This window comes from Phodopus roborovskii, unplaced genomic scaffold (genome assembly GCF_943737965.1).
Source record: "Phodopus roborovskii unplaced genomic scaffold, PHOROB, whole genome shotgun sequence".
Lineage (NCBI taxonomy): Eukaryota > Metazoa > Chordata > Mammalia > Rodentia > Cricetidae > Phodopus > Phodopus roborovskii.
The window spans coordinates 25,370,790-25,382,142 of record NW_026126460.1 but is presented as its reverse complement, the minus strand read 5'-3'; the positions used below and the strand labels follow the sequence as shown (position 1 = coordinate 25,382,142).

At 40.7% G+C, this 11,353-nt stretch overlaps 1 non-coding gene across 1 annotated transcript; it reads left to right on the top strand.

Moving 5' to 3' along the window:
- The first annotated feature begins 4,594 nt into the window (after positions 1–4,594).
- LOC127226560 (U6 spliceosomal RNA) lies at positions 4,595–4,701 on the top strand. The gene has a single exon (XR_007834891.1). It is a non-coding gene; the product is annotated as a U6 spliceosomal RNA (small nuclear RNA).
- Positions 4,702–11,353: the final 6,652 nt, after the last annotated feature.

Below are 11,353 nucleotides of genomic sequence, written 5' to 3'. Positions count from 1 at the left end.
GGCAGACTCTTCCATGAAGCAGGAACCCTATAGCAATGTCCATCTTGTATCAGCAGTCACTTTCCTATGGATTCTGCATGTCTACTTTATACAACATAAAGTCAAATAGTCCACACAAGAGAAGTATCTTGTTCAAATGGCTAGTCTTGTCATATTAAGTAAACTCCATAACGAGTTTCTTTGATGTCCATCTTTCTTTCTGACACAGGTGGTGTTGCCAGGGAGCAGTTGTGCCTCACTGTTAAGAAAAACCCTAAACCATCTTAAATGCCATATTCTGTAGGTCTTTGAATTGTTTGAAGAATATTTATCCATCTCAAATATATCTCTGTACAGCTAGAAAACCTAACTAACTTAACTAAGTTTTGACTATCATAGGTAACTATCTATAACCTGTGCTAAAGTATACATTAATTTTTAAATGAGCTATATAAACACAATACCTAAACAAGAGGAGAAATATACATATCACAAAATTGACCTTAAATTTGTATCAATAAATGAAAATCCATTCCAAAAATTCCATTTTTAAGCCGAACATCTCGGACAGGTAGCATTTCTTTTAGTAGAACCTCAGACACCTGCTTGTGTTGTCACCACACTTACCACTCAGGCTTGTACCTAGGGTGTATTTTGATCCAGTTTCATCTGGAAGAAAAATATGTCCATGTTATTGTTCGTGTGTGTGCCTATGTGTGTCTGCATATGTCTGTATGTGATTGTGTATCAAGGGGGAAAAGTAGAGACAGACACATTTTAGATGGGGATTTTGTTTCTCTGTTATTAAAGGTCCCTAGGCTTTTACTGTTACCTGTTCTAATAATTTTTCTTGTTTTTTATTATTTCAGAGTTACTACATTTTAAAAAGTAAGTGGCAGAGGGTGATCAAAATAATACTGTTACAGGGCTGGAAAGATGACTCAGTGGTTAAAAGCACTTCCTGCTCTTCCTGAGGATCAAGCTCTATTTCCAACATCGACATCAGGGAATCAGGCTCTTCACAACTGCCTATTTCTCCAGCTCCAGGCTGGAGACCCTTTCTTGTCTCTGAAGTTATGAGTGCACACACACTCACACACAAACAAGTAAAAATAAATCATTATAAATTGTTGATACAATGTTTAAATACACACTCAGACTAAATCATCTCAAGTGGGAACACATTATTGACATTTTTTAAATCCACAAAGTATTTTCAAACAAAAGGTAATGTGTTTTGTGATTTTCTTACTTTAAAGAGAAATCAAAGATGGGATCTTTTTACCTTGAAAGAAAAGAAGTTGCTTGCAAATAAAAACTTTGTCAACATTCTAATTCACTGTTCTGGTGGGGAGCAGTTTCAACAGGTTTTTTCTGTAGCTTTAGAGGCTCTCCTTGAACTCAATCTGCAGACCAGGCTGGCCTCAAACTCACAGAGATCCACCTGCTTCTGCCTGCCTCTGCCTCCCAAGTGCTGGGATTAAAGGTGTGTTCTACCACTTTTACAGAATAGTGTTCTCCCACTGAACAAGCCCAGTATCCCTATGAGTTGATAGAGCTTGATATAAACACAGTGAACAAGTAAAAACAGTTCAATCACATCCTTTAAAAACCAGAAATAAGCTGGGTGTTGGTGGTGCACACCTTTAGTCCCAGCACTGGGGAGGCAGAGGCAGAGGCAGGTGGATCTCTGTGAGTTTGAGGCCAGCCTGGTCTAAAGAGCTAGTGCCAGAACAGGTTCCAAAACAATACCGAGAAACCCTGTCTCAAAACATTAATAAATAAATAAATAAATAAATAAATAAATAAATAAATAAAGCAGAGATATGTTCAGTCATTTCTACTGTAAACTAGATTTTTTCCTTTTTCATCTTTTTGGTGATCATAAGGGACTCAGCCTAAATAGCATAATGCTTTTAGAGAAATGCTCCCTTTTTTTTCATTTTATAATGAGTTTTTAAAAATAATTTGTAATTAGGACATTGCAAGCAAACAGCAGATGACTAAGGTTCCCTCCCCCCCTTAGGAAGGCTGGATATTTTTGTTTACACAGTTACTTATGTCAGTAAGATCTATTTTCTTAGAAAACACAAAAGTTTGGTCTGTCTGGTATACTAATATAATCACTGCAACCAATTCTTAGCCAGCAAAAGGCTGACCCTCCTTGGGTTAAGAAAGAATTATTCCTACCTGGATTGCCTTTGAACTGGAACATCAAATTTTTCCTGCATTTATATTCAATCAAAACATTGACTGTCTTTGGGTCTCCAGTCTACTGTCCTCTGGATAAAACCCACACCGGCTCTTCTGGATCTCCTCCTTGTCAATTCTCCCTGAAGACCCCAGAACTTTTCAGCCTCTATAACCACGTGAGCCAATATCTTCTCTCTGTTTAGGTGTGTGTGTGTGTGTGTGTGTGTGTGTACCATGCATATGCCCGGTGGGTAAGAACCTTAGTATATTTTGGATGCATGAGAATATGATCTCAGAAAACTTTAGAGTCCCACATCCTGCTGTCCTCCAGGTTTTCATACTGGCCTTTCCTGAAAATCATATTGGAGCTGGGTAAACTTTTAAGACATGCACCTTCACTCTTAAACACTGCTAAAGCAACCTTGGCTAGCTTCTGCTTTCTCATTGGCTTTACATGTTCTTTAAGAGAACTTTCAGTTTGTTGTAGAAAAAGCAGCAAGTACTTACTCTGGCACATACTAGTTGTATATTAAGGTTTGCTTATGAATAAAAGGATATACTAGACCACTACGTGACAAGATTGACTAATGATGCATAGTGCCCCCGCTCAGCTATGGCAAGTATCCACAACTATGATGAATGATAGATTCATTACTGCATTTGAGATGTATGTTTATATACCAGTCCATCAGTCACTGGAGCAGGGGCATTAAGCCTGGGAATAGTTTCTGCTCAATTCAATTGTAATTGACAAAGAATGGCTTTTAGTAAACCTCAGAGTGTATAGATGTATACTTGGCATCAAAGTGGAGAAACATAGGATATAAGAATAGTCTTATGACTCCTGAGGAAGCCAAAGACTTTAGAAAATGCCTGGTAAGTTATCAGGTTTTCTTCTGCGAGTCTAAAATTTAGGCAGTTTCACTGCATAGCCTTAAACTCACCATCCCCCTGCCTCAGCTTCATACGTGCCAAGGTTACAGGCATGAAATACCACACTCTGTTTAAGCAAGCTTTTGGGGGGGGGGATAAATACTGAATTTGATATTTCAGAAAAGAAACAATGGTAAATTCTAAAGTTAGTATACTCAAGAATGGGCACATGGACAAATAAACATGTTTTAAGTCGAAGCAATCCTTTCCTATCTACGGCCTCCTTTGACGGGGTAGGATAAGGATGATCTTGATCTACAAACAAGAGATGTGAGACACTTGGAGGCTTCAGTAATTTTAGAATCTAAGACTCTAAACCAGGCTGCCTCTGCCACCTTTTGTCCTTGAGTCCTTTTCATATTGTGTTCGTTTTCTGATGCACAGTTTTAAGACAGTCAGAGTTATATGCTTTACCCAATATGAATGATTTCTCATGGGTTACATGGATTTGCTCTCTGAGTCTGGCTGAGTTATATACTCCTGGTCAGAAGGGTGCCTCTTCTGGACCTCCAGAATCCTTGGTGATGGTCCCATGTAAGAAGTGGTTAGGCAGAGAACTGACTCACAAGCCATCTCTTTCCTCTTTTGGGCATTGCCTGTAAGGCTCTGGGTGAAGTGGCTTACACAGAACTTCTTGGAGAGTTAAGCCAAAGCTTGCAAATATGACACGGGCTGCTAGAATCAACAGGATGGAGGGAAACTTTAATTGTCTTTAATATACAGGTCTTTATGTCCCTATACCTGGCTGCATCTGATATTTGAGCTATTTCTGTGGCCCCTACAGGCATCTGAATTTTGAACAGGTGTATCCTACTGGGGTTCTGGGTTTATTCCAAAATTGCATTGGCTAGGAAGTACAGGCAGACAGGGCTGGAACCAGCCACTATACTTGTATGGGAAGGCTCCATCCTTGTCAGCTTCTCTGTGGTTAAGAGGTGATTCGTCTCCTATGGAAGCACCTGAGACTTTCAGGAGTGTCCTGGCTGGGCCTCTCATACTTTATCTTCTCCCTTTCAGTCTTTTTGGAACCTCCCCTTCAATATCCTATTCCCTGGCCCTTCTCTCCTTACTTCTCCCAAATGAAACATCCAGGGGCTAGGGAATGGCTCAGTTGTAATTGCCCACTGCATAAATAAAGCATGAGGACCTGAGTTTGGATCCCATATAAAAAGCAAGGAGTGGTTACTCACCTCTGTAACCCTAACTCTGGTTGGAGTGGCGGAACCAGAAAATCCTTCTGGCTCCCTGACCAGCCCTTCTAACTGATGAACTCTGACTTCAATGAAAGACATCCAAGGTCAATTTCTAGCTTCCACATGCAAACACACACACACCTGTTTGCACATGTATAAATAAATCAATAGAGCCACATCTTTTAAAAAGAAAAAGAAGCTTGTTGCTTCTTAGACACAGAACCAATAACTCGAGCACTGGGAGTCAGTGAGTAGTAGAGCATGCTGCAGGCTCGTTTATTAAAAAGTTAGGCTTGGTGCTCGCTTAGGCAGCACATATACTAAAATTGGAACGATACAGAGAAGGTTAGCATGGCTCCTGCGCAAGGATGACACACAAATTTGTGAAGCGTTCCATATTTTTTTTAAAAAGTGCCTAACAGATTGCAGAAGAAGGAGAAGGAGAAGAAGTTGGAGAAGGAGAAGTTAGCCCTGCCTTTATACCCCCTCCCAAGATCCCATTGGCTCAGGCTGCTGACTCTGCTGTGTTGTCCTTTCCTGTTGTGGCGTCTCTGGTCACGTGTCTTCATCTGCATAGGGGGCACAGAGGCAGGTTTGGCTCAGGGAGGAAGTGTCTGTCACACGTGATCATGCAGGCTGGCCTGGGCACCTGGGCAGGGTGATTGAAGCTTGGGTGGGCTGGCCAGCAGTTTCTCCTACAGAAGCAAAAGTAAGTCCTACAGTTCTAAACACTGAGTGCCAGTGACAATAACATTAGGGCTTAAACCACATGCCGCTGCTGAATTCTTCCATCTCTTTTATGATGTGCAACGGAATTCACACTACTTTATATGAGAAGACACTGAAGCTCCAGATACATGGCCTGCCTGAGGCCATAGGGTTCTGGGATTCCAGTGCAGACCTCTTGTCTCAGACTCTTGGCCACAGCTCTCCCTCTTTCTCCTTCTGGCCTTGCCACCACTGTCCTCCACCCTGAAAGCATAGAGCTGTACTCTGAGGCTATAAAGGAGTGGGGAGGAGGAAGTCTTTCTTTCAGGCTACACCCACTTCCTCGTGTACTCCCCTGAACACCACCTCTGTGTAAGCCAACATATCCAAAACACAAGATTCATTTCCTCCTGAAACACTGAGAGTCTTGCTTAGAAATGCAAATTCTTCCCAATAATGACCAATTTGCATTAGGTCTCGAAGCTGTCCTAGTTTCACTCTGTTGCTGTGATAAATGCCATGATCAAAAACAGTGGGAGGAAGTGGTTTATTTCAGCTTACACTTCCAGATCACAGTCTGTCATTGAGGAACATGAGGGCAGGAATCAAGAACTGATGCCGCGTCCATACATACTGAGTACTTGCTAGCTCATTGCCTCACACTCAGATCACTTTGTTTGGTTGGTTGGTTGGTTTGTGGTTTGGTTTTCAAGACAGGGTTTCTCTATGCAACAGCCTGGTTGTCCTGGAACTCATTCTGTAGACCAGGCTGGCATTGAACTCACAGAGAACCACCTGCCTCTGCCTACCGGGTTCTGGGATTAAAGGTATTAGATACTACTTACCTCAGATCACTTTCTTTTATAGCCAAGGGTTGTAAACACTCACACAGAAGAGGCATTACCCACTGTGGGATGGGCCTTCCCACATCAGTCATCAGTAAAAGCAACGTCTCACAGACATGGCCACAGGCCAGTCTGATGAAGACAAGTCTTCAGTGGAGGTTCTCTCTCCCCTAGTGACTCTATGTTGTGTCAGGTTGATAATGAGAACTCACCAAGACTGAAACATTGTCTTTACTTTTCCCCAGAACCCAGTATAAAGAATGACATAACATAAGGCCAAGTCACCTTTGGGAACAAGGAAAAGAAGGTTGAAGAAGAGAGTGAGGCCTTTCAATGTTCCTTTTCACAAAGTAAATGTTTGAGAAATTATCATAAATGTTAGTACCTTTTTAATCCCAGCACTCAGGAGGCAGAGGCAAGAGGATCTCTGTGAGTTCCAGGCCAGCTGGTCTACAAAACAAGTTCCAGGACAGCCAGGGCTACACAGAGAAACCCTGTCTCAAAACAGAAAAATGTTGATACCTTTTTAATGTTTTTATAACTTTATATAAAGTGGAGGAAAGACTCCAGAAAATAGGTCCTACAGTCTTAGGGCTCTGGAAGATCTCAAACCTGCCTCCACCAGCATGTTGGAAGAGGTTTAAGATAGCTGTGGGAGGAAAATGGAGATGGCATGCACCCATACACTTATAATATATTCAGGGTGGAAATCCATTCAACACTAATTGCTTAGCAAATTAACAGGCTAACAGAATTGCCCAGAATTTTTATTTAGTTGTGTATAACATAATATAGTGCATTAAATACAAGCTATTGCTGACCCTAGAGGAACTTTTCCTTAAGAAGATGGAGGAATCATGCCTTAAAATGTTCATATTTTTTTTTAAGCTCTCTGCCATCTGTTTGGGTGAAAGACTGCGTAAGGTCAGTAATCACCATTATCACCAATTATCTGTTGCTAGGAATCTACTTGGTTTATCATTAGCAATGCATTTGAAGCACAAAACAGGCTTATTAAGTCCTAGACCAGGTTTTTATTCTCCACAGAGATTTGTCTTTTTACAAAACACATTGATATTCCCAGGTGGACTCTAGGGTCAAAAACTACACCATCCCAACCATCTCTGTGGCCAACTCTGAGGGTGGGAAGCATTGGGTTCTGTTGGATGAAGGTATCTGGCCAGTAGCTAGGAAGCTCTTGAATCTGTTAAAAGGGTCTCAAGGGGAATTTTGGAGGATAGAGCTTTCTCTTTTTAAAAAATTGTCATTACTTTTTTTTTTTTTAAGTAAGCATCTACTGTGTTGGGTGCTTCTGTGACATATTCTACCATAGTGTATCTTTGTGATCCTCCTGTCCCTATCCTCATCCTCTGCTGCCCCTGGCCCTGCCTAGTAGCCAGCCCCTCTCCCACCCCCCACCCACGCTCTTTTCCTTTTTCATGTCCTTATGTCCTCTCCACCCCTCATCCCTCCTCATCACCTAATATTCTCCCTTGGTCCTTCCTGTTGAGACTTCAGTCTCTCACACACATACATTACAGGTTAAGATCAGTAGATAAGGGAGAACTGGGTTCCAGGTTTTGTTTACCCGAGCTTGGTTTAACTTGCTTAATGCTATATTTTTCGGATCCATCCAATTTCCTGAAACTTTCATTTTTTTTCCTTCACAGCCAAAGCAGTTTTTAAAAATTGTATTTATTTATTTTGCATACAGTGTTCTGTCTGCACGTATGCTTGTATGCCAGAAGACGGCACTAGATCTCATTACAGATGGTTGTGAACCACCATGTGGTTGCTGGGAATTGAACTCAGGACCTCTGGAAGAGTAGTCAGTGCTCTTAACTTCTGAGCTATCTCAGCCTCAATGACTAGAGCATTTTTAATGAACAAAACACTGGTTCCCTTACTCTATACATTCTTGCAAACAGTTATTGCATTAAATGGTTGTTGGCCCACAGAAAAATCCCAATATATGTTGTTGGTTGTAGTTATGGTGAAATGACTACAGGTGTCTTAGCTTGACATTTTAATTAGTTTTTAAAAAGTGATCTACTGAGAGAAGAAGAAATTATCCCCTCCAAAGGATGAGCCTCTGAATTAGTTATGCAATACAAAGTTGTCAGCCCTGAAGTCATATCCATATAAATCACAGTGAACAGATTTGGGAAGCTGGGAAGTTGTATTTACAAATATTTATTTGTATATGTATGTGTGTGTAGCAATAATCAATTTGATGGAGAATGAGGGGAGGGTTTAGAGGGAAGACAGGGAAGATGAAAGTAATGTAATTATAATTGAAGTTTTAAAATGTTTAATTAAAAATGATCCACTAACTTCATTTTTGAGAATTAAGATAACAGGAGGTCTGCTTTCTTTAGTGTCTTATTAATCAAGCTCTTATTCTGGTGGTGAAAATCTAAATGTTTCAACTTGCATTTAATGCCCTTGACAGTTAACTACCAGTTTATACTTTTAGTCTCATTTCCTACTTATCTTTATGGAACTTGATCTATAAATCAAGTTTATTTAATGATGCTTGAACTTTGGGGTCTAATCAATTTGAGGAATTTACTCAATGAATATAAAATATACTTATTTGTTCCATTTATTTTTCTAATAGTTAATTTCTCCCATGCCATGCCCCTATCCAAAGACAGCGTCTTAACTGTGTTTGGGGAGATACATCCTCCTAAATTCTCTTCTCTGAGAAGTGCCATCACTCACCCCACACTGTCAGGGCTGCGAAAAGAAAGCATTTTATCATGTGTGCTCACTCTTGGTCTCATGAGATGAGTCATTTGGAGTGTGCAGTTGACCAATCTGATTCTTCTCTGAGAATCCTGAAGTCGCAGTCCATTCAGTGTAGGACGCTATGTAAATGGCTTATGTAGGTGTACTCTGAAGTAAATGCCACAGCAAGCTCAAGTCAAGTATAAAACACGTGTATGGGGGATCGGATGCCAAGAGGTAGCAGAGAGGCTTAGTTTCTATGCAAAACCTTGCATAGAAGAGTCCAGCAGCCACTGAAAAGCAACCGTTGTCTGCAGCTTCTCCACTTTGCATCTTCTTTCTCAACTGTGCCTCATTTACAAAAGAGTGCTGCATCCTAAAAATACATTCCTTTTCAACTAGAATGAATTGGGGAGGGTTTCTGTCTCTTATAACCATTCGACTTTGCCTTTTAAAAAAGTTATCCCACTGTCTTAGTTTGTGTTTCTATTGCTGCAACACCAGGACCAAAAAGCAGGTTGGGGAGGAAAGGGTTTATTTGGGTTACACTTCCATATCAGTGTTCATCATCTAAGGAAGTCAGAACAGGAACTCAAATAGGGCAGGAACCTGGAGGCAGGAGCTGATGCAGAGGTCATGAAGGGGTGCTGCTCATGGCTTGCTCAGCCTGCTTTCTTATAGAATCCAGGATCAGCAATCCAGGGGTGGAAGCACCCAATATGGGCTTGGTGTTCCCCCATCAATCGCTAGTTAAGAAAATGCCTTATAGCCGGATCGTATGAAGATATTTTCAAAATTAAGCTTCCCTCCTTTCAGATAACTCTAGTTTGTGTGTCAAGTTGACATAAGACCAGCCAACACACCCACTCAGTTGGCATGTTGTTCATGGTAAGTTTTCAAATCTATCCCAGCTGGGTGGATTGTTGCCTTGCTATGCTCTGTGTGTTAGTGACCTGCCTGATCTCCTACCCTCGCTGCCTTCCAATCACTACCCCCACATAAAAAGGCTTGGATTAGTAATCTGCTTATATTAGGGCAGGGTTCTCAACCTGGAGGGATTTCTGTTTAATAGCTTGATGGGGAAAGGTGCTAATGGATAGAGACCAGAGGATGCTGGGAACTATCCTTTACTGTATAGCAGCAGTATCAGTCTCTGTGTCTGTGTAGAAGGCATAAAAATTCTATTACAGAGTGCTGGGCAAAGTTATTTAACTTTATGCTTCGAAATTTCCTTCCATGAAAATAAATAAATCTCCTACAGGGATCTCACAGGAGTTAATATAGTACCCTAGGGCCTTACTAATCTGCCATAGTTATATTAACACATAAAAAATAAATCACATTCAATCATTATGCCACTGTAGAACTAATTTTTCCCTCATTTTAGCTATACTGAGTTGCAAATTTCTTTGCAATTATGGATTGCATGTTTACCAATCAAATGCTTTAGGATTCTGAAGGCTCTGATTAGAACACACACAGAATAAACTTTACCTTCTTAATAATTTCTAGAAGTGTGGTTTGGTGGTATTAAATGCATCCATATTGCTGAGTTGCCATTGCCCCCATTCATCTCCAGAAATCTTTTCAAATTATAAATTTGAATGTCTGGACTCCTTAAACAATAACTACCCATTTCTTCTCCCCAGGCCCTTGGTACAAAAACAATTTTGCATTCTATCTCTATGAATTTCACGATGCCACCAAGTACCTCAGATAAGTGGAGCCACAGGATTGGTACTTTTGCAGCTGGCTTATTTCATTTAGAAAAAATGTCCTTGAGGCTTATTCATACTGCACAGTATCTCCGTATTTCCTTTTTTTTTTTTTTTTTTTTTTTTTTAATAGCTGGGTCACATTATATTTGCCACATTTCCCTCAACCATTCATCTGCAATGGACACTGGGTTCCTCCCATGCCTTATCTTTTGACACTACTGGCTCTATGAACATGCTAAGGTGTACACACATCTCTTCTAAGATGTTGCTTTCACTTGTTTAAGGTGAAGATGAAACTGTTGGGTACATGGTAATTCTACTTCACACTGATGAGGAACTGCCAAACTTCTTGTGATAGCAGCTACAGAGTTTTATATTCCAACCAACAGTGCAGAAGGGTTCCAGTTTCTTCATGTCCTTTCCAACAGTGGCTGTTTTCTGTGCTGCTTGTTTATGTTTAACAGCCATCCTAATGAGTGTAGTATGGCTTCTGTATATGGCCGATTTGAATCACCCCACAGATTAATGGCATGAGCATCTTTGCATGTGCTTATCGGCCATGCGTGTCTCTTCTGTAGAGAAATGTCTATTTAAGTACTCTTCCCGTTTGTGAGTCAGGTTGCTTGCTTAGTTGTTTTTGAGGTTTAGGAGTCCTTGATACATTCTGGACACTTCTATTTTTACCAGCTATTTTTTTGCATTCTGTGGGTTGCCTTTTGCTCTGCGGAAAGTGTCTTCTGATGAGCAAAAAAAAAGTATTATAAGTTCAATTTGTCTATTTTTTCCTCCATTATGTGGTATTTGATATCACATACAAGAATTAATTTCCAAGCAAGTCAATGTTATGAATCTTTGCCTTTGTCTTTTAAAGAGTTTCTTATAATTCATTTATTTATGTGAGGGAGGGGCGCACATGTGCATGCATGAAGTAGGCAGAGGGCACATAGTGAGAGTTGGTTCTCCCCCTTTTCCCAGGTTCTGGAGATCGAGTGCTGGTGACGAGGCTTGGTGGCAAATACCTTTACCCACTAATATGTCTCACCAGCCCTGACTT